The 20,010-nt window shown below is 40.9% G+C and overlaps 1 protein-coding gene across 1 annotated transcript in view; it reads right to left on the bottom strand.

Moving 5' to 3' along the window:
- The window catches only part of Ndnf (neuron derived neurotrophic factor), a 36,748-nt gene extending 29,373 nt beyond the window's left edge, over positions 1-7,375 (bottom strand). Inside the window, exon 1 of the mRNA XM_005076065.4 lies at positions 6,876-7,375. The gene's annotated coding sequence lies outside the window, so the exon portion shown is untranslated. The remainder of the gene's footprint in view (positions 1-6,875) is intronic.
- Between the last annotated feature and the right edge of the window lie 12,635 nt (positions 7,376-20,010).

Raw genomic sequence — 20,010 nt, 5'->3', positions numbered from 1 at the left:
TTCGGGGAGGAGATAAGGGAAAAGAAACTGGGATCAGATGTATTGTATTTTTTTAATTTCCTGAGGGCAGCAACCAAGCATGAGGCCATTGTATTTGTATGTGGGACCTATGAAGCTGCTCCTAGCTATATCTTTTGTTAAAACACAAGAGACAAGATTATTATAAAAGGAAACTAAAGGGAAGATTGATTGCTCAAAAAAGGAAGGAAAGAAGGAAGGATGGAAGGAAGGAAGGAAGCAAAGAAGGAAGGAAGGAAAAGCTTTAGGACATGCATGTATGTATGTGTGTTTATGTAGACACATACACAGACACACACACACATATTCTGTATTAAGTTGGTGTCCTTTCTGTTCAGCTTTATGTATCTCTTTAAGATCCTAGATGATATAATTTTACTGTTCCTGTTAGTGCATCTTTGTTATCTATAGAAGGCTCTGAGAAAAACAAGATTATTTTAATTAAAATAAAGTCTTCTTCCTGTCAGTCCCTCCTTTTTGAAGCTTGATAGGGAGATTTCCCTCATGTCACCACATCTTAGTTCAGTTGTTATGATACAATCCTGTTGTCAACACTGTAGGTGTTGATTTTTATCTTCCATTTAAGAATCATCTTCATTTCTCCATAAAAATTACATTTTCAGAGGATATTTCCACAAATCACTTTGACCTTTGAACAATCACCAATAAAACTTATGGAAGAAAGCAACCAGATGAAAACCAAACCAGGTGCCCAGGTGGGAAGCCAACACTCCTGCCCCTGATCTTTGTCACTACCATGGCAATAAATGTCTTTTCAACCACTTGGTCCACAAATGTCAGAATCTATCCAATTTAAAGCTTTTGATAATGAATTCTGTCAAATATATGTACTAAATGACACTGACAAGCACATGGCATTTAGAGCTACATGAAGACATACAAGCACACACTGTTTCATCTATAGAAATGAAACTGTACTTACTATGTATTTTTAAAGGCATTTAAAACACCAAGATAGATCATTCACATTTATATTATGTGAATTTACTTGTATGATAATATGAAATACATTTTGTTCCTGGAATAAAATGTGCAATGTTCTGCTTGGCCATGCCTATGTGGTTAGAGTGTATATGAGCTCAGCTCAAGAGAGTCATCATGGCCATGTCAGGATGTATACACTGGCTGAGGATGTGTTTTACCACAATATTCTATAAACTGTAACTATTCACTTTTCACAGTCTCTTGACACTTGCAGCATCTATGTTGGAGAGATCAGCCAATCCTAAACAAGTAGGCCTTTTAAAGTTAGCATTCTTTCTCAAACATACCTTCTGCCAATAAATAGCAAAAACACTTAAATACCTTTGGCAATGATCTCAGTCTCACTCTTTGTGTATAATGACTTTGTTCATAATTACCATGTTATAATTAAAAAATAGACATGGTCATTCCTAAAACAAAATACAGTAATACTTTACATACAAGGTGTTCTGAGTTCTGATCTTACTGTTTATTTTATAAAATGAAAACCTCAGCCAGGCTGTTGGTACATGGCCTTAATCCCCGCACTCAGGAGATGGAGGCAGGTGGATCTCTGTAGAACAGCCTGGTCTACGGAGATAGTTCTAGGCAGCCAGGACAATATAGTGTGATCATGTCTCAAAAACAAACACACAACATAGCTAAACAAAATAAACAAAAAGAAAATGACAATCTTACTGTTTACCTCATCTCCATCTTTGTACATAAGGCCACTAACTTGGGGAGGGGCTACAGAAATGACGACTTCTAGTTATAGATAAAATGTACAGTTAAATACAATTTACATATTTTACTGCACCTTTAAACAATAGGCTTTTGGACATGGCAGCTGAAAGAGAACATTCACCTTGGTTCCTTAGAGTAACTGTCACAGTTGTCACTGTCCTTCAGCCTGCCACCGCTGTTGTCCTCCCAGCACTGAGCTCCAAGTTTGTATGTTGGCTATTTTCAAAAGTCTGCATGCTGTAGAGGCAGTGTCGAAGAACTCCAGTGAAATGGGTTGATTTCTAAATATGCATAATTGTATTTTGAAGGCCTCCTACACTTTACAGAATTCATTTTTCACAACCAAAGAAAAAGGGCAGCAAATTATTTCAAGAGAAGATTTAAAGCAGATGTTTGATAAGTTAACTATATAATTTTACTGCTTGGGGGGTGTGTATTATCTATCTTCAAAAGAGAATACTTGCCTCAGAGTTTTTACATGGGAGACTAATACTCTTCAGAAAAATACATAAAATAACAAATATGTCTTGTTCAAATTTGGAATAGGAAAAAAATGACAAGTGAATAACTCAAATTATTTACCAACTAAGTAAAGTCTACTTCCAAAAGACTGAAAGGGTAACAGGATTTAATCCTGCAGCTCTCTGCTTGTGTTATAGTGCTGAGAACCAGGGACATTAAATGAAGCCTAGATGGGACCTCGCTCAGTGGGTTCCTTGGCAACAACAACATTGCAGCAGGGCCCAGTGTTCAGCCACTTTGTGGCCAGAACTGTTTCTTCATCCCAGAGGGGTGAGTCCACAGATCTGTGCTGCCCCTTACAACACATGCATAAAATGCTCTACTCTTAAATTTTAAAATGCAAAGCAAGAATTGTTTTATTTGGGACATATATGTTACCTATGCAACTTTTATGTTTTTAAAATGATTCGGGAGAGTGAATTTTGTGATGTTGGTCTTTGCAGTTTTTCATTAGACTGCAAAGGAAGAGGGAAGGTCTGGCTCTGGCCTCTCTAGATTTGGGATCTAAGAGAGAAGCAGCTTACAACAGAACTCTTTGCACAGCCCTGGGTAAGTGCCAGGTGTCATCTCAGAAGTGTCAAAAGATACATGAATCTGAATAAACACACTGAAGTGTTCTGTCCCGCACTCTGAAATTATGGACTACTGAGTGTCACAACAAATACTATATTTCCTTTATTTACTTTTCTTCCGAGATGGAAATAAATCCACAAGCTTGACTCTATACATTTTCCCATTTTATTATTTTTTTATCACTCCTAACATATAGGATGTAGAAACTTCCAGACTACAGGACATAAAATACATAGGATTTTTTAAAAGATGTATTTATTTTACTTTATGTGTATAAGTGTTTTGTCTGTGCATACATGTCCCTCCTACTCCCAGAGGTCAAAAGAAGGCATTAGATTCCCTTGACCTGGAATTATAGACTGTTGTAAACCACTAGGTGAGTTCTGAAAACTGAACTCAGGTCCTCTGAAAGAGCAACAAGTGCTCTTAGTCACTGAGCTGTCTCCAGCTTTAATACAGAGTGGTTGGGAGGGGGAAGGGATTTAAAAACTAGCAGAATTGTGTCTTAAAATCAGTTTTAAAGCAAATGTTTTGTGTTGCTAACTTTTGAACAACACAGCTGTGCTGTGTCTACAAGCAAGGCAATGAGCTGACAGGGGATGGATAAATTATGTTTTTCAGAATAATCATTCCTTAGAGATCATAGAAACTATTTCAAGGATCATAAGTTGATGGAATGACTAGTGTTGGTTGTGCTTGCATTTGAATCAGCACAAAAGACTGTGCCATATATGCTCTTCCTAGTGATTAGAAGGGATTTTTTTCCTTAACTGGGTGTTTCCGTGAATTCACAGTTCTCAAATAAGACATGACGAGAAAACAGGAAAAGAAATTACTTAAGAGAAAGTGTCAACTACTTTATCACAGAGAAACCGAGGAGAAATAATAGAGCATGTGCAATTATGTGGAATTCACATAGAATTCATGTTTTTTGATAATCACTTCTAATCTGTCCCTGTGTTAACCTGAAAAACTTGTGTTCTAGTTGAAGTGACTGGGGGTAGGGGAAGATGTAATAGATGCAGCTGTAAAATAGAACATTCTGACCTCTGAGTAGTCAACATCTTTCCTTCAGTTCAAATATTTTTTTTGAGATTTAAAATGCATGTTTTCTCCACCACAGGCAAAGTCTAGTTCACAATTCCACGTGAGAAAACCTAAAGACAAAAGGGCTAGGTTCTTAATGTTAATGAAAAATCTCTAAATTTCACAAAGACCAACCTGTTTTGGATCCTGGAGATGTTGCATTCCCCTGTACCACATAACAAAGTTATGAGATGAGGTTTTTTTTTTCTCTAAGATTCATACCTTAGCACATGGATGCTAAGACCCAGAACAAAATAAACTAAGGGTGGGGCATCTGTTGTTCATACCAGGATGGTTTGAAATTACACTTCTGTTACATCTTCAGAGATAAAAGCTGTACGTGCAAGTGATTAAAAGATGTTTTCCTTTCTGCTGAAATAAATGCATAACTTAAACCACATTTAATTCATAGCAGTTTAGGCCCATTGCAGAGTTCTAGCATTTTTTTTCATGATAGTTACCAATTTAAAGAGCGTTGCTGCCATGAGCCTGAGTCTTTGACAGAAAAAAGTTTAATGAGGAAAAGGCCCTGGCATAAAAATGAAAATAGGAATACAGACAAAGCTACAAGCTGTCAGGTTTCAAGTCTGTGGTGAAGATAAGGACAGTCACAATATAACTGTGCAGAGAAGAAATGAGCAATGGCTCTCTATAAAGGAAAAAGGAGGAGTTTCAAGGGTTTTAAAATTTTAATTGTGTGTGTGTGTGTGTGTGTGTGTGTGTGTGAGCACACATGTGTGTACACATGGGCACTTACATGCAGGTGCATCCACTGCTGAACTTGCAGGGAGTTGTGAGTGTATTGCTGTGGGTGCCGGAACACAACTGATGTCCTTTCCAAGAGCATCAAAAGCTCTTAACCGCTGAGCTGGTTATCTCTCCAGCACCCAGAAGAAGAGTTTTTGACGGAAATTTGAAACAGTTCTAATGTCTGTAACTTTGGGGGCCCTCCATTCCCAGTTGTTCCACCATCCCCCAAGTTGGAATGGAATTTCACAAGAGTTACTTTTAGGGAATGAGTGATAGGATATTTTAATGCAATCCTGAATACAGGTTTAGATTGAAAATGGGAATTGGGACCATAATTAATTATGTTGCCAAGTTTTTTAAACTGTGAAAAGGCAAAGTGATGAAAATGGCATTTCATAGGGTTGCAGCCTTCTACAAGTTCTCGAGTTAAAACTGGTACAATGACAGTATCTTTTTTGACAGTTGATTAATCCCATATGTGGAATGAGTGTGGGGAGTGAATACAGTTGTGGTGGTGGCCCTTTCGGAAACCACTGTAATAAGAGACTGACATAAAACCAACAGGGTGTAAACACAGACTTCAGCTCGGGTGATGGCCTTATTAGCACTCTTAATATTTACTAATGAATAATAATAAATTCCGACCTCCCCCAGCACACTGTGTTCCCTTATGCCCATTCCCTTTTGTACCCATCCATCACTCTTTCAGGATAATAAAACAATTCAAATGCATCCAATCCTCAGTAACAGCTCCCTAGGGAGGGAGGGAGGGATGTTTTATCTCTACTTCTGTGAGCCCAGGGCGGGTTTTACTTGCTTGAGGAGGGCAGGGAATGGCGTGGGGGCCCTGTTTATTTCCATTGATTACTCCCCTAGTTCTCACAGGCACTCAGGGACCCAATAGGAGGAAAACGGGAGGAGTGGAGACCCTTTTCTCTAAAAACTGAAAAAGGGGCATTAAGCAAGTAGAAGGAGGGGGAGAGAGAAAATGGGAAAGTACTGTGTTGTAGACCTGCAGCTCAAGGCAAATAAACAAACGGTTCCCTGTGACTTAATGGAACCTAAAGACAAGCATTAAAAAAAAAATCGCCGCCCCCAAATTATTTAAAAGAACTCTTTTAAAAAAATCAAAGCCAGAGACTTTTCTGAGTCTCCGAGGTTCATACTTTCACTCCAGATTTGGTTTCTGGGAGTTAACTGTCGCCAGAGCAGAGCCCTCAAGGGCCAAGAAGAGGGGCAGTGACCTATAGAGGATTGGGGTGAACCTGCTTAGAGGTGCTCAGGCCAGAAAGGGCCCCTCCACCCTAGTGCGGCCAGAGGGACCTACTTCGGAACTCTCACACTTCAGCCTGGGACTAGGGAGAGGGGAAGTGTGGGAACGAAGCGGGAGACACAAACATGAAAAGGCATCCCAAATCCGGGAAGAGCAGAGCCGGCCGAAAAGCTGGCGTTCCGACTCAGGAGCGTCCCCCACCTCCGCTCCTCGGCTAGTACACAGACTGAGGAGGTCGCCACACAGGGAGGCCGTCCCGACCTCCGAAGCTGCTCTGCTCTGTTGCGGCAAGTATGCGCGGGACCACGACCACCCAGCTTAGCGAAGTTTCTCTAAGGATGCCGGCCTGCGTGGCAGAGGACAAATGAGGAGAGAGCGCGGGGTGGCTGGGTAAGTTCCAGAACATGCCGACCACTGCCGCGCCAACACCATCTGCGGGGAGCCGGTCTTTACGCTCCCTGCTGCGAGTCCCGCAAGCTTTGCAGAACCATGCGCGCCCCCCCCCCCCGTCCCTGCAACACCCAGTCCCACAGAACTAGATTCGGGGAGAGGTCCTGGTACCCGGGGGGGGGGGGGGAGCAAAAGCCCACCCTCAGCAGGCTAAAACCAAATGTCTAGGAAGGCTAGGATAAAGCCAGCGGTTCTGGGGACCCGCTCCCGCCGGACCACGCCTGTCCGCTCCCCAGACTGTGTCTGCCCACCTAATGCCGCTCAGGACGGCCAAGCCACAGACCGGCCAGACAAGCCCAGGGAAAGATGCCCATATCCGTGTCTGGGCGCTTCTCATCTCGCCCGTCCCAGGGTTAAGGACGAGCCTCAATCCGGACTCTGTACCAGCGCGTGGGTGCAGACGCGGTCGGACCAGATCTGCACCGGCGCACGAAGGCGTCGGGGAGAGGATTGCTTCGCTCTTGCTCCTTACCTTAAAGAAGTGCTTGTTTTTCCTAGTGGGAAGAGGAAAGTTTTTATTTCTCCCCGAGGATGTGGTGTACGGGGAAAGTCCACGTCCCGGGATCCCACCAAGTTGTCAAGCACCAGAATTCACGAACTGAGGGGACCTGCACGCTAGGGCAGATGCAGATGATAGAGCAAAATTCGATTGCCCAAGTGTGCCAACTCTGTGGCTGGAGCTGCAAACTTCCAAGCCGGGCAGAAGGCCGGCCGCACGCGGCAGCAGAAGTTGCAGCGAAGTGGTGTAGGCAGCGGCGCCCGGCCGGAGGTCGCGCGGGGCAGCAGGAGCTGATGCCGGAGCCGGGTGGCTGGAGGATGCTGAACCCGCCTGCCGAGCTGGCACTGCTGGACCAGACGGCTCACTAAGCGCCGGCGCGGGCTACTGAGGCAGAGCCAGGCACACCGGCGGCAGAGGCTGCAGCTAGTAAGCTGCTCGCCTAGCTCTGCTCTCTCGCGGCTCCGGGCAAGGAGTGCACATTGGCTCTGAGTGTCACTGCAAAAGCCTGAGCCTCTGCCCCTCCCAGCCCGCCCGCTGCTGCCCGCCCGCCCCGCCTTCCTCTGCCCGCAGCTCCCCCTTCGAGCCTCGCGCCCTCTCTCCTGCCTCGCGCCAGAGTGCAACACACACACACACACACACACACACACACACACACACACACACACACACACACACACACACACACTCGCTCCCTCGCTGCCTCTCTCTCCCATACATTACCGTCCAGTGATCAAGAGCTCCTCACACAAGACCCTGGCGCGGGGGCGGGTATGGGGGGGGCACACAGGACACATTGCTCTCCTTAGGTCCCTACTACGGAGTGGGGGTGGGGGTGTCAGGAAGGTGCATCTGAGACCTCCGTAATGATGCCCGACCTGGCCACGCACGCGGGACTGTCGCATGGCCCAGAAACCAAGGGAACACAATGGAGAGTAACTCTGGCTTGGTTAGGTGTAGAAGGTTCAATCCAGATGGCTGGAGGTTGGAGGACCAAGGCAGAGCACAGAATGCGATTCTTCACCGACTGCCTGCCCCAGCCTTCATTCGGGGAGCTCTAGCGAACCCAACCTCTTTCACTGGAAATACAGCAGCTGTTTTAACAATTTGGGGGGGGGACCGACCCTACAGGACCAGTGAGACCTGGCAGAAATTGTAAAGTCATTAATGTTGACTAGGTAATTATGGTAAGAAGTTACTTAATTGACAATCTGGCTTGAGCCTGGGCGTGTGTGGGAGTGGGGTGGGGGTGGGGGTATGGAGTAATGAAGGCCTCATTTCTTGGCTGAATACCTAGTCTAGCAAGACTTTCTTTTCTCTCTTTTTTCTTTCTCTCCCTTCCTTCCTTCCTTCCTTTCTTCTGTCTTTGGCCTTTAGGGTATTAATTTCTAAGACTATACTGTCCATGATTTATTAACAGTGTCAGTATTGAAAACATGAAAAACGCTTGTCTGTTTCCATTGTCACTAAAGCAAAGATAAAGCAAAAGACAGCTTTATTGAAATGATATCTACAACTATGAGTTTTTTGCTAAACGCCGTTGAAAAGTGGCATCTTACAGAAGGCAGACAGCTCATCTCATCTCCAAAGTTATGTGGCTAGGGAAACTACTATCATAGGTGGATTTGTGAAGTGTGTCCATGCCATGATTTTGTAGAAATTAATTTAAAAAGGCTTGGCAGGTGCTCAGGGTATAGATTTCAATGCAGAACTCTGGAGGATGAAGGACTCCAAGCAGGTAAGGATGAGGGAGAGGAAAAACATTCCACAAACAGAAGTGAAGAGGTCAGGAAAGTGTCAGAATACATGGGTGTCCTGGGAACAGGGAGAAGTCAAGTGTGACTGCATTGCAGGTGGAGTCAGCAAGGGCTCCCACCCCAGGCTCCAGCCCACTGAGACAGGACTTCTGACATGATTGTTTGGAAAAAACGATTCAAGATATTCAACAAGGGCAGATCATAAGGTTTGGGTATTTGTTTAGAAAGAGCACTCTGATACCTCTTTGGGAGACAAATAGGAGTGACTTAACAATGAGAAGGCTTCCACCAGGTGGAAGCAAAAGTAGGTCTCAACCAAGAAAGCTGGGAGGCTGGGGTCATTTCAGATACTTTTAGAATTTGCACACAAGGATGGGTGAGTACATAAAGGGAGATGGAAGAAGAGGGTTTACGCTGATTCTAAGTTTTTTGGGGGGTGGCACAAGACAGGTCATGGTGCCATTAGCCCAGGAGAAGCAATATGAGGATATGCATACATGCATACATGCACACATACATATATACATATATAGTAATATATTCTGCTTTATGTGTGTGGAGTTAGGCTGCCTTTGATGTCTGAATTCAGCATTGAGCAGCCAGGTGGAAAAGGAGGGAAGCTTCTGAGGGAGGCTAGACTGGAATAAGGGGTCATCAGCATTCAGGTGTTTTATAAATCTGAGAAGATGGAGAAGGGTAGGAAGACAGGGGTTTGGCCACGCAAGGACGCTAGTGCTACAGGAAAGAACCTGACAAAGAAAAAATAGAGATGAGAGCAAAAGCCAAACAAGGCATGAGCAGAACTGATAACGCCAAAGGAGTTAGGAGCTGCTCACAATTCTAGATTAGTGTAATCTGACTGAAGTGTGATTTCACCAAAAATAATTACCTTAGCATGTAGAGTAATTTTTTTTAAATTTTAAACTTTTACATGTATATGTGTCTATATGCACGTAAGTATACTCTATGAGAAGGTCAAAGCAGGGTATGCGATTTTCTGGTGCTAGAGTCACTGGCATGCCCAATGTGGACACTTGGGACTAAACACAAAGTCCTCTGCAAAAGTAGCAAGTCGTGTGGTGACATTCCCCATGCATATGTGCCATGTCACTTTGCTCTCAGGTGTCTTCCCACTGCTTTCCATCTTTCCTTTACTTCCCCAGTTACTCCCCATTCTTATTTTCTTACTACAGCTTATTCACCACCTTCTTTCTCTATTTCCCACTTCAGGAGCTCTTCCCGCTATCTCATGGCTTATTTCTAGTTTGTGATCTACAAACACACACACACACACACACACACACATCTGCATACATATAAGTAATGCCAAATCTAGGTTCAACATGTGAAAGAAAACAGAGTATTTGTCTTTCCCAGTGTGCTTATTTTGTTTAACATAATAATTTCCAGTTGTATCCATTTTTTTCTGCAAATGTCATGATTTCATTTTCCTTTATGGCTGCATAAAATTCCATTGTGTATATATACCATATTTTGTTCTCACATCTGCTAATGGATGTCTAGGCTGTTTCTACTTCTTGGTTCTTGTGATTAGTGTATCAATAAACATTGACATGCAGGCATCTCTGTGCTTTGTTGACTCAGGGTCCTTTGGGAACATACTCAAGAATGGTACAGTTGGGTCTTAAGTTGGTTCTATTTTGGGTTTATTTTTTATGTGTACTGGTGCTTTACCTGCAAGCATGTCTAGGCACTGCTGTGTACCTGATGCATGCAGAGACCATAAGAGGGTGTCAGAGCTTCTGGAACTGGAGCTACATGATTGTTAGCCACCATGTAGGTGCTGGGAATTGAACCCAGGTCCTATAGAAGAGCAGCCAGTGCTTTTAACTATTGAGTCATTTATCCAGCCTGAGCTAGTTTCAGGGTTTTGTTTGTTTAATTTTTTAAGGAAGCTCAATATTAAATTCCACAGTGGTTGTTCAAGTTCACATTCCCACCAGGAATGAATAGAGAGCTCTTCTTTCCTAAACTCATCACCATTTACTGTATTTTTGTCTGTTTGTTTTGATCATAGATATTCTGACTAGGGTGAGGTGGAAACTCAATGAAGTCTTAATTTGAATTTCCCTGATGCTTAAGGATGTTGAACATCTTTTAAAACATTTATTGTCACTTATATGTCTTCTTTTGAGAACTATATGTTCGGGTCATTACCACATTTATTGGTGGGATCATGTGCTTTAAATCTTGGTGTTTAGAGGTTTTGTAGTTCCATATATATATATATATATTCCATTTTGTCATTGTGTGATGTGAAGCTTGGAAAGTTCTTTGCCTTTTGGTAAGCTGTTTACTTTGCTCATAAGTTTCTATTGTGCTGAAGATTTTCTTGATTTCATTTAATCCCATTTGTTAATTCTTGGGATTATTTCCTGTGCTATTGGAGTCCTTTACAGAAATTCCTTGCATATATCTTGAAGTCTTTCCTCCTAACAGTTTAAAAGTTTTGGGCCTTACATTAAGTAATGCGGGATAATGCTCTTGTTCACTATAAAGATTTGTCACTCATATTGGCTTAATAAAATGCTAATTGGCCAGTAGCCAGGCAGAAAATATAAGCAGGATTACTAGACTAGGAGAATTCTGGGAAGAGGAAACCAGAGACACAGTTGCCAGCCAGATGCAGAGGAAGCAAGATGAGAATACCCAATTGAGAAAAGGTACCAAGCCACGTGGCTAAACACAGATAAAAATTATGGGTTAATTTTAGTTGTAAAAGTTTGTTAGTAGTAAGCCTGAGCAATAGGCCAAACAGTTTGTAATTAATATGTCTCTGCTGTTTATTTGGAACTAAACAGCTGAGGGACAGGATGGGACGGAAACTTCCATCTACAATTAAGGTCTTTGATTCATTTTCAATTGACTTTTGTGCAGGGTGAGAGATGTGGATCTAGTCTCATTTTTCTCCCTGTGGAGCATCCTTTTACAGCATTGTAACTTAAATCTGTCTTTTCTCCAGTGTATGGCTGTTGACATAGGTGGCTTTAACTGTGTGAGTTTCTGAATCCTCTATTTATTATAGTCCTGATTCATTATTGACTACATGTCCGGATGACCTTGACATCTCTTTTATGTTGTCCATGTGTGAAGTATGCATCCAGATAATATCAGAGAGCGAAAGCAAATTCATCAGAATACAGACTTTGGCCTCACTTGTTTCCCCAACTGACCACTAGACGAAAGAGAGTTATAAAGAATATATTTTATTGCATTTATCATTCTTTTCTTCTGTGAGACACTTGGTCTGCATAATATGAGGCAGAGGGAAATCAGGTGGGCAGGAAACATCTGAAGGTGGGGAGAAGTCTACTACTTCTCTAAGAGTCCATTCCCACTTCAGTACCATATAGGCAGCCAAGTCTACCTGATCTGTTTCATACGATGGGTGAAGTGCTCAAATGAACCCATAACTCAGAAATTCTAAATTTCCAGTAGGAAGAAAGTCTAAAAGATATTAAAGTAACTTACTGATTTTGTCCCTTAAAGATAGATTTGGGTCCATGTGAAAAGCTTTGTAAGTACTCAGCGAAGATGTTTTTAATGGAAATTCATGCAAAAATCCATTCTGAAAGTCAGAAATTGCATTTATCAATATACTTGTTTTCTCAAAAATATATATCATCAAATGTTTCATTTCTCAAAAAATGAAACCAGTATCATTGTATTTTTATATTTATGTATTCTCTATGTTTTGAAGACTTCGAGAATATGCCATATCAGATAGAATATGCATTATTTAGCCAGTCATGTTTAGTTCTAGTCTTGACAACTATTTGCTATAGAGCAAAAAGCTGAGTATTAACATTTTCAGAATAAAAATATAACAAGTTATAACTTGTATGTTTCATGGAAGAGTATTCCATACTAAAGTTTTTGATAGGCATTTGTTTGTTTGTTGTTGTTGTTGTTTGCCCAACTTTTACTGTGGAAACTACAAAACTCATATTCAATTAATTGAAAAATATTGGAAAATTTAGGGTAGATATTAAGTTTATTTGGAAGGACTCCTAGTTCAAGTCTGTCTTAGGATCAGTGCCCCAAGTATGCCCCTGCCTCCTTTCAAGGGAGACTATTTTCAGGTCATTGTAAGATACTGGTATGCCTTTTTTTCCCCCTGTGGTGATGTTGGTTCTAACAGAACCAAGAAACTGGTAGGAAAATCTACTAGCTCCTGATTGAAAGAGGAAATGTCATGAAATCGTTTTCACGGTTATTTCATTTTCACTGCCACAGATTTCAGTTACCCTTAAAATGCCTTTGATGAAACAACAAAAATTATTCATTTATTGAAATTTCAGCTTTATGTCTCTTTAATATTCCCTGTGGCAAAATGGGCAATGCACACATGCTCTTCTTTTTTATAATATTTTTGTTTTTAAATTTAAATTAGAAACAAGGTTGTGTCACATGTCAATTCCAGGTCCCTCTCCATTTCCCTCTCCTCCTCCCGTGCCCTCCCACCAACCCCTCAATATCCCCTCATTTCCCTAGGGAGGGGGAGGCCTTCCATGAAGGTATCCATAGTCTGTCATTTCATCCAGGGCAGGGCCTAGACCCTCCCCTAAGAGTTCAGGGTGAGAGTGCATTTCTCATTGTTGGATGGGAGTCCAAAGTCCATTTGTATACCAGGGATAAATACTGATCTACTACCCAAGGCTCAATAGATTACCTAGGCCTTCTCACTGACACCCACATTCAGGGGATCTTGATCAGTCCCATGCTGGATTCTCAGGCATCAGTCTGGGATTCAAGAGCTAACCCTTGTCAGGTCAGCTGTTTTTTGGGGTTAAACCAGCCCAGTCTTAATGCCTTTGGTCATCAGTCCTCCCTCTGGCACACATGCTCTTGTATTGCATACTAAAGTAAACACTGTGTCTATCCTGATATGAAATACCTCAATAATTGAGTTGTGAGATGAAGCTGCTTTTTGCCTGAAATAAAGACTTAAAGAATAACTGGTAAACAGTCTGTGCTATTTTGATTTGCTTAGTGATGGACTTTTTGCAAATGAATGAAGTGCCTGTCTCTTCTAGGTAATAAGCAGCAACATTTATTTTCAATGAAAACTAAATCCGAGCATTTAGAGAACTTGAGTCTGTCGCAGGAACTTGATAGCTCTCTGTACTGAAATTGAGGTTATTTTGTATAACCAAATGTATCCATTTTGCCAGATTTGCATAAAACAGCAAGCTGGTATTTTCTAAATGATGAATCATAGAGTCAGCCCCAAGTTAAATAGTCTTTCACAGCACAGAATAAAACCCTGAACTTGAATGTAACACAATGTTAGAAGCTAACTGAAGTGGCTTCATGATTTTGCATTACAATTATCAGGTTTAAGAACCCAACCCTTGATGGGTTTCTGTGTGACACTGAAGAAGAAGAATATTCAGAATTATTGAAGAGAAAAATATTAAAATATTTTTCATTTTCCAACTACATATCTATACAAAACGAGAACTTCCTAATTTACTTCAAATGAAAGTAAACATTGCAAAGATTGCATACACAAGTGATATGAGATGCCAACTGTCTTCTACTAAGTTGATATTGAGACTTTTTTCCTTTTTTTAAAATTTAAATTAGAAACAAACTTGCTTCACATGTCAAAACCAGCTCCCTCTCCCTCCCCTCCTCCCCAACCCCCACCAGCCTCTCCAAACCCCACCCAATTCCCTCTTCAGTCTCCAGGGAGGGTGAGGCCCTTCATGAGGGAGCTCCAAATTCTGTCATATCATCCATGACCCCCCCCCCCACAATGTGTCGAGGCTGAGAGAGCATCCCTCCATGTGGAATGGACACCCAAAGTCCATTCGGATGCCAGGGATAAATACTGTTCTAGTACCTGAGATCCCAAAGTTTGCCGAGGCTTCCTCCCTGACACCCACATTCAGGAGGTCTGGATCAGTCTAGTACTGGCCTTTCAACCATCACACTGGAGTCCGTGAGCTCCCCCTTGTTCAGGTTGGGTATTTTTGTGACTTTTACCCGCCCAGTCTTGACCCCTTTGCTCATCACTCCTCCCTTTGTGCAACTGGTTTCCAGGAGTTCAGTTCAGTGTTTAGCTGTGGGTGTCTGCCGCTGCTTCCATCAGGCACTTAATGAAGGCTCTAGGATGGCACACAAGGTAGTTGCCAATCTCATTATCGGAGAAGGGCATTTAAAGTAGCCCCTCCACTATTGCTTAGATTGCCAATTGGTGTCATCTTTATAGATCTTTAGAAATTAATTGAGATTTTTTAAAAGATAGAAAACAATGACTTTTTGTTATTTAATTGTTTTCTTTGGAAAAGACAGTTATTTTTCATGGATGCTTTTATTTATTGTGTTTTAAGTTTATTTTGTTATTTTGAAGTGAATATTTTAAAATTTATGTCTTGATTCATAAAATAGAATATTGACAAAAATAGCTCATGAAATTAAAGCTCTTTGGGATCCTCTATTATATTAGATGATGTAAGGATCACTCTAAAGTGAAAAAAAGCAGTATCAAAAGAAACAGCCTCAGTCACAAAAACAGAATAAAAGACCTTCATATCCATTATAATTATATATTTGCTACCCATCCACCAAATGTAAGTATATTCTTCAGTGTGCAAACATATTTCTTTGTAATGCAACAGTTGACCTTCTTTGGGGGGCAGTGGGACAAGGAAACAGATTTAAACCATCTACCAAGCTGTGAAGCTTGGATAATATAGCCTCTTACTCTTGGCCTTGTTGGCAGAGGGTATGCTGGTTTGTGCATTCACTTTCCTTCTCTCCCCATCATATACTGTCTCTTCATGCTTAGCAGGGACTGTAACTCTGTTCTCTAAAGTTCTGTCAGACTTAATGAAGATTTGATCACTCTGACACATGTAACAAATGCAAATATGAAACAAGACCCAGCCACCATTCATCTTCCCGAAGATGTTTGGTCAACTTAACAGACCCAGAACTTATGATATGCTACATACTGAGCTGGGCGTGAAAGAATAAATGAGTCCCTTTCCTTGAGGAACCTGCATTCTAGTGAAGACATATGTAATTTGCATGTGGCCCTAAGAAATAATTAGATGCTGTGAAAATCTAGGGAAAGCTTGGAAAGATTGTTAGAGAAAGTAACATTTGAGTGTGTGTGTGTGTAAGAATAGCTCCGTGGTAGAGCACTTACCTAGCACGTTAGAGGCAGGGTTGTTTTCCAGAAACATATACAAATGTCTCACCCCCAAATTTTAAATAGAAATAAAAAAGATGGCTCTGTGGACATAGGTGCAAGGATTAGAACAAGAAACAACATAGATTTTGGCAAGTTAAGAGACACTTGTTACTCTGGAAAAAATTTACTACTATGGAAAAGTACCTAATATTAAATATATGTAAAATAGTGTATTCCATTGAGTCTTCATTTGATTACAATGTTTTTAAACATTATGGTATATTCAGTTATATTTCATTTAAATCAGAATGCTCTGATCTTATAGAATAATTGGATTAAAAAGAAATATTAAAATTTTTATTTAAAACCTCAAATACAATCTTCACTGATTCCAGGGGTAATTCAATATCCCATACTGAATTTTTAATTAATTTTTAAAGTACTAAGTTCAGAACATTGTGCAAAGTGTTTGATGCAAAGAAATCTAAACAATATTTTCCCCAGAAATCTGTAAGATGATATTAGACATATATTATGTCATTCATTTAGACATTTAGTGAATATGTATTAGGTGCCTATTACCTTACAGAGTCTAGAACATAGGATACAAAAGATAAATGTTGCCCCTGTCTACAGAGACACAAAAGATAAATGTCGCCCCTGTCTACAGAGAGCACACTGCATAGCAGACAGGCTAGCTGGATTTAACCACTGGTCACAGCCTCCAACAGTGAATGACAAGTCCAAAGGAAGATTAAAAGACAGGACGTGACTTTTTCCTGCTGGAAATGGTTTGAATCGGTAGGGAAGAGGGTGGGAGTACAGAAATCATAGCAGTGGCATGCAGGAAAGTTTCAGAGAGAGGAAGTAGTAAGGCATATTTGAGAGGCAGTGGATAAACTCATTTTGTTGCAATGGATTTTGTCAATGGAATTCACTGAAGAAGAAATTGTTATGTAGGCTGGGCACACTGGAAACACCATGTTAGAAGCTTGGGCTTCATCCTCTTGGCAATGCACAAAACCTAAATATAAAAAGCAAGAAAGCGAGTACCATTTTCTACACTTAGGAAGTATGCTGGTGACTTATAAAAGAGGTATTCTTTTGATTTCAAGCAATGGGTCTCTCACACTAAAAAAAAAACTGCTATTTGTTTCACTTCAAAGAATATACTCTCCCATTCAACCCATTTCCTGTGGACATTTTTATTAATTGATGTATTATACTGTATCAATTACACGATAGAAACAGTCAAGTGTGTTTGAATGTGAATCACATTTCCTAAGAGCCTTCTTTGCTCTAGAGCCCTTGGTGGCACAGAGTCTATGTCTGTGGTACCCCAGCACTGTCTTCTGGGACTGCTCTGTGTTACTCACACAAAGGCAGACCATGAGAGCCTAAGCTAGCAGACCTTCTGTGAGGCTAGCGAGGACATAGACGCACATATAAAAGAAGAGAAAACACAGCACCAGTTTAGAACATGAAGACGTCCTAATGAAGTGAATGGAGAGTCACCTTCCACACAAGTAGAACTCAGGGACGGTGTGACAAATAGCATTCCTATAATTGAATTCACGTGAGGATGGCCTTATTTTATCCATTTTGTTTAGATGTGGCTAAGGAAGAAATGTCTTTCATGGAAGAAGCTTGGGCCAAGTCCCTCAGAGCTACTTGCCAGTGATGTCAGTCTGCCTTAAGGCCACACAGACACAAAGCTTACTTCTTTTTAAATGTCACATATCTGAATGGACATAAATGGAGTGGAAAAAAAGCATGGGCTTCTGAGCCAGAAGTTTTGGATACTGTTTCCTACACCACCACTCAAATAGCTTTGGGGCTATGTGAACTTGGAAACACAGTCTTTCTCAGAGGCTCTTGTCACTCATCTGTAAAATGGGCAATAACATTTCCCCCAAAGTAGTATTATCAGGATTGACAATTAGTGCCAAAAAAAATCGCCAGTTCTTATTCCCTGGCTTTAATTTCCTTAAACTGCGCAGAGCATCTGCCTCTTCCCAATTAAAGAACTGTCTGTAAAGGAAAAACAAACAAGCAAATAAACAAAAATGAAAAGAATCACTTGGATCTGACACAATGGACACCCAGGTGACAACTTCAGTGTTGACAAAATGCACAAAGCCTTCTTCCTTTTACAAGTTTGACTCACATCCCTGACACACTGTGAGGAAAGCAAGCGATTTGTACTTCCTTCTCAAATGATGAAGTCTTCAGGTCATCCAAGGCTGAGCCAGGATCTGAGCCACATTCGGTGTGACTCCCAATACAGTGTTCCCAACCAATTCGGTCAGTCCTGGGAAGATGCCCTATCAACTATTTTCAGATTCACTTTCCTTTTCTTGGTCTCCTCATGTTAATGGGCACAAAGAGAAAAGACATTAGCACAAAATATGTCTGAGAGACCCTTGCTAGCAGCTGATAAGAACAAACCAAGCACAGGCACTGTTTCTGCCAGTGTGTACCAGTTGTCAATGCTAACCACAACCTTTCAGACCACAAGTCCAGAAGAGTAAATCACAGTGAGGCAAAACATCCCCAACTCATTTACTTAGCTATGTGACTCTGATCTCTTATTTGAAATCATTTAAATTCTGTCATTGCCCTAGTGTGAATCCTAAACACCTTTAACTTGTTTGTCTGTGAAATGCAGTTTAGCTAGGAGGGCTAAGGCAATTTAAAAAAGATTAACGTGTGTTCCGTATAAATGTATGCGTGTGATTACATATTTATACCCTTGATTAACCAATTACCAATACAAGTAATTTGGTATCATTGGAGCTTGATTTTTTTAAAAAAGAAAATGTCATTGCTGCATCAATTTTTGACTCTTTAATATCTGCTATGTATTAGGTGACTTGTGCTTTCCCACTGCCATCAGTGGTCAAGAAAACCATTTTTTAATACATTTATTTGAGTCCCACTTTTATAACACTGCTGAGATTGCTCAGGAGAAATTTAACTTAGGACATGCTTTCAGTCAATTCCCATTCACTCCCCTCTCCCTTTTTCCCTCCTCTCACACCACTTTTCTCCCGCTATAGTCTCCCTTCTCTCTCCTTTTCATTTTTCTTTGGTTTGCATGATACTCCTGGGATAGCCCTGCCTCCCAAATGCTGCGACCAAACATATGTCATTCTCATGACTTTCTTCTCTTTTAGAGGAGGGATAGACTCAAGTTAGTTCCTCACAAATGTTGCCAAAGGACTAGAAAAAATGAATAATAAACTAATTCTAATCACCTTACAAATCATTGTAAACTATTTCTTGTTATAATTATAAAATTGCCATGTCAAAATACAGCTTAATTGGATAGTGTTATTTTAAATTTATATTAAGCTTTTAGTGTATTATCAGACTCAAATATACTAAGGTTATTACATCAAACCAATTAACATAAGTTTTGCCACATCTCTGCTAAGAAGAGAATGTATTTGCATTTCCTTCATTGTGCCAAGTGAGACCCTCAGTGGATTCAATCAAACATGACCACTACGTTGCAAAATTCACAATCTGTAGGTGGAACAGAAGTTTGTTCTCATCTTCTGAGCATCCCTTCTCTTGCCTCCAGGAGCTGAGGACTGATGGCAGGGCCTTGTGCGTGCTAGGCAAGGGACCTACTACTGAGCTATATCCCCAAACCCTAAGCATAACTTCTCAACCTCATTATGCACTCTTGAAGGAAAGCTTATATTATTTTGGGCCACTTCAAAAGAGTGAAGCCATTTTGTCTGAATAATAAATTGTAATTGAATTCCCAAATGATTTTAGAAAAAGAGTTTCCATAACAATAGAGTCTGATGTGACTGAAAACTACTGGTATTCCAGAGAGAAAAATCTTATTTTTCTAGTATAAGTTTAGATTAAACTACCCTGAACCCTCTTCATTCCGTCGTTTTAATCCTTATGTGTAATTGTCTCTCCCCAAATACAAAGACTTGAGTTTGTCCCCTTTCCTGTTCTTGTTTCCTTGGCACCTTTGTACATTTCTGAAGCCATGCATTTCTAGTAATGTGAAAATCACAGTATTCTGTTGCTTCCCATGTCCAAGCTCAAATAGCTCAACCAAAATCTAAGGGAGTTCTAGTTCAGAGACTACTAAATATGACATGTTTTCCTGTAATTAAGAAAAGAAAATAATAAAATGAGAATTCAAGTAGTCTTGAAACTCAGA

This window comes from Mesocricetus auratus, unplaced genomic scaffold (genome assembly GCF_017639785.1).
Source record: "Mesocricetus auratus isolate SY011 unplaced genomic scaffold, BCM_Maur_2.0 Super-Scaffold_100676, whole genome shotgun sequence".
NCBI lineage: Eukaryota > Metazoa > Chordata > Mammalia > Rodentia > Cricetidae > Mesocricetus > Mesocricetus auratus.
Note: the sequence above shows the minus strand (reverse complement) of the source record. Positions and strands in the feature narration are given on the sequence as shown.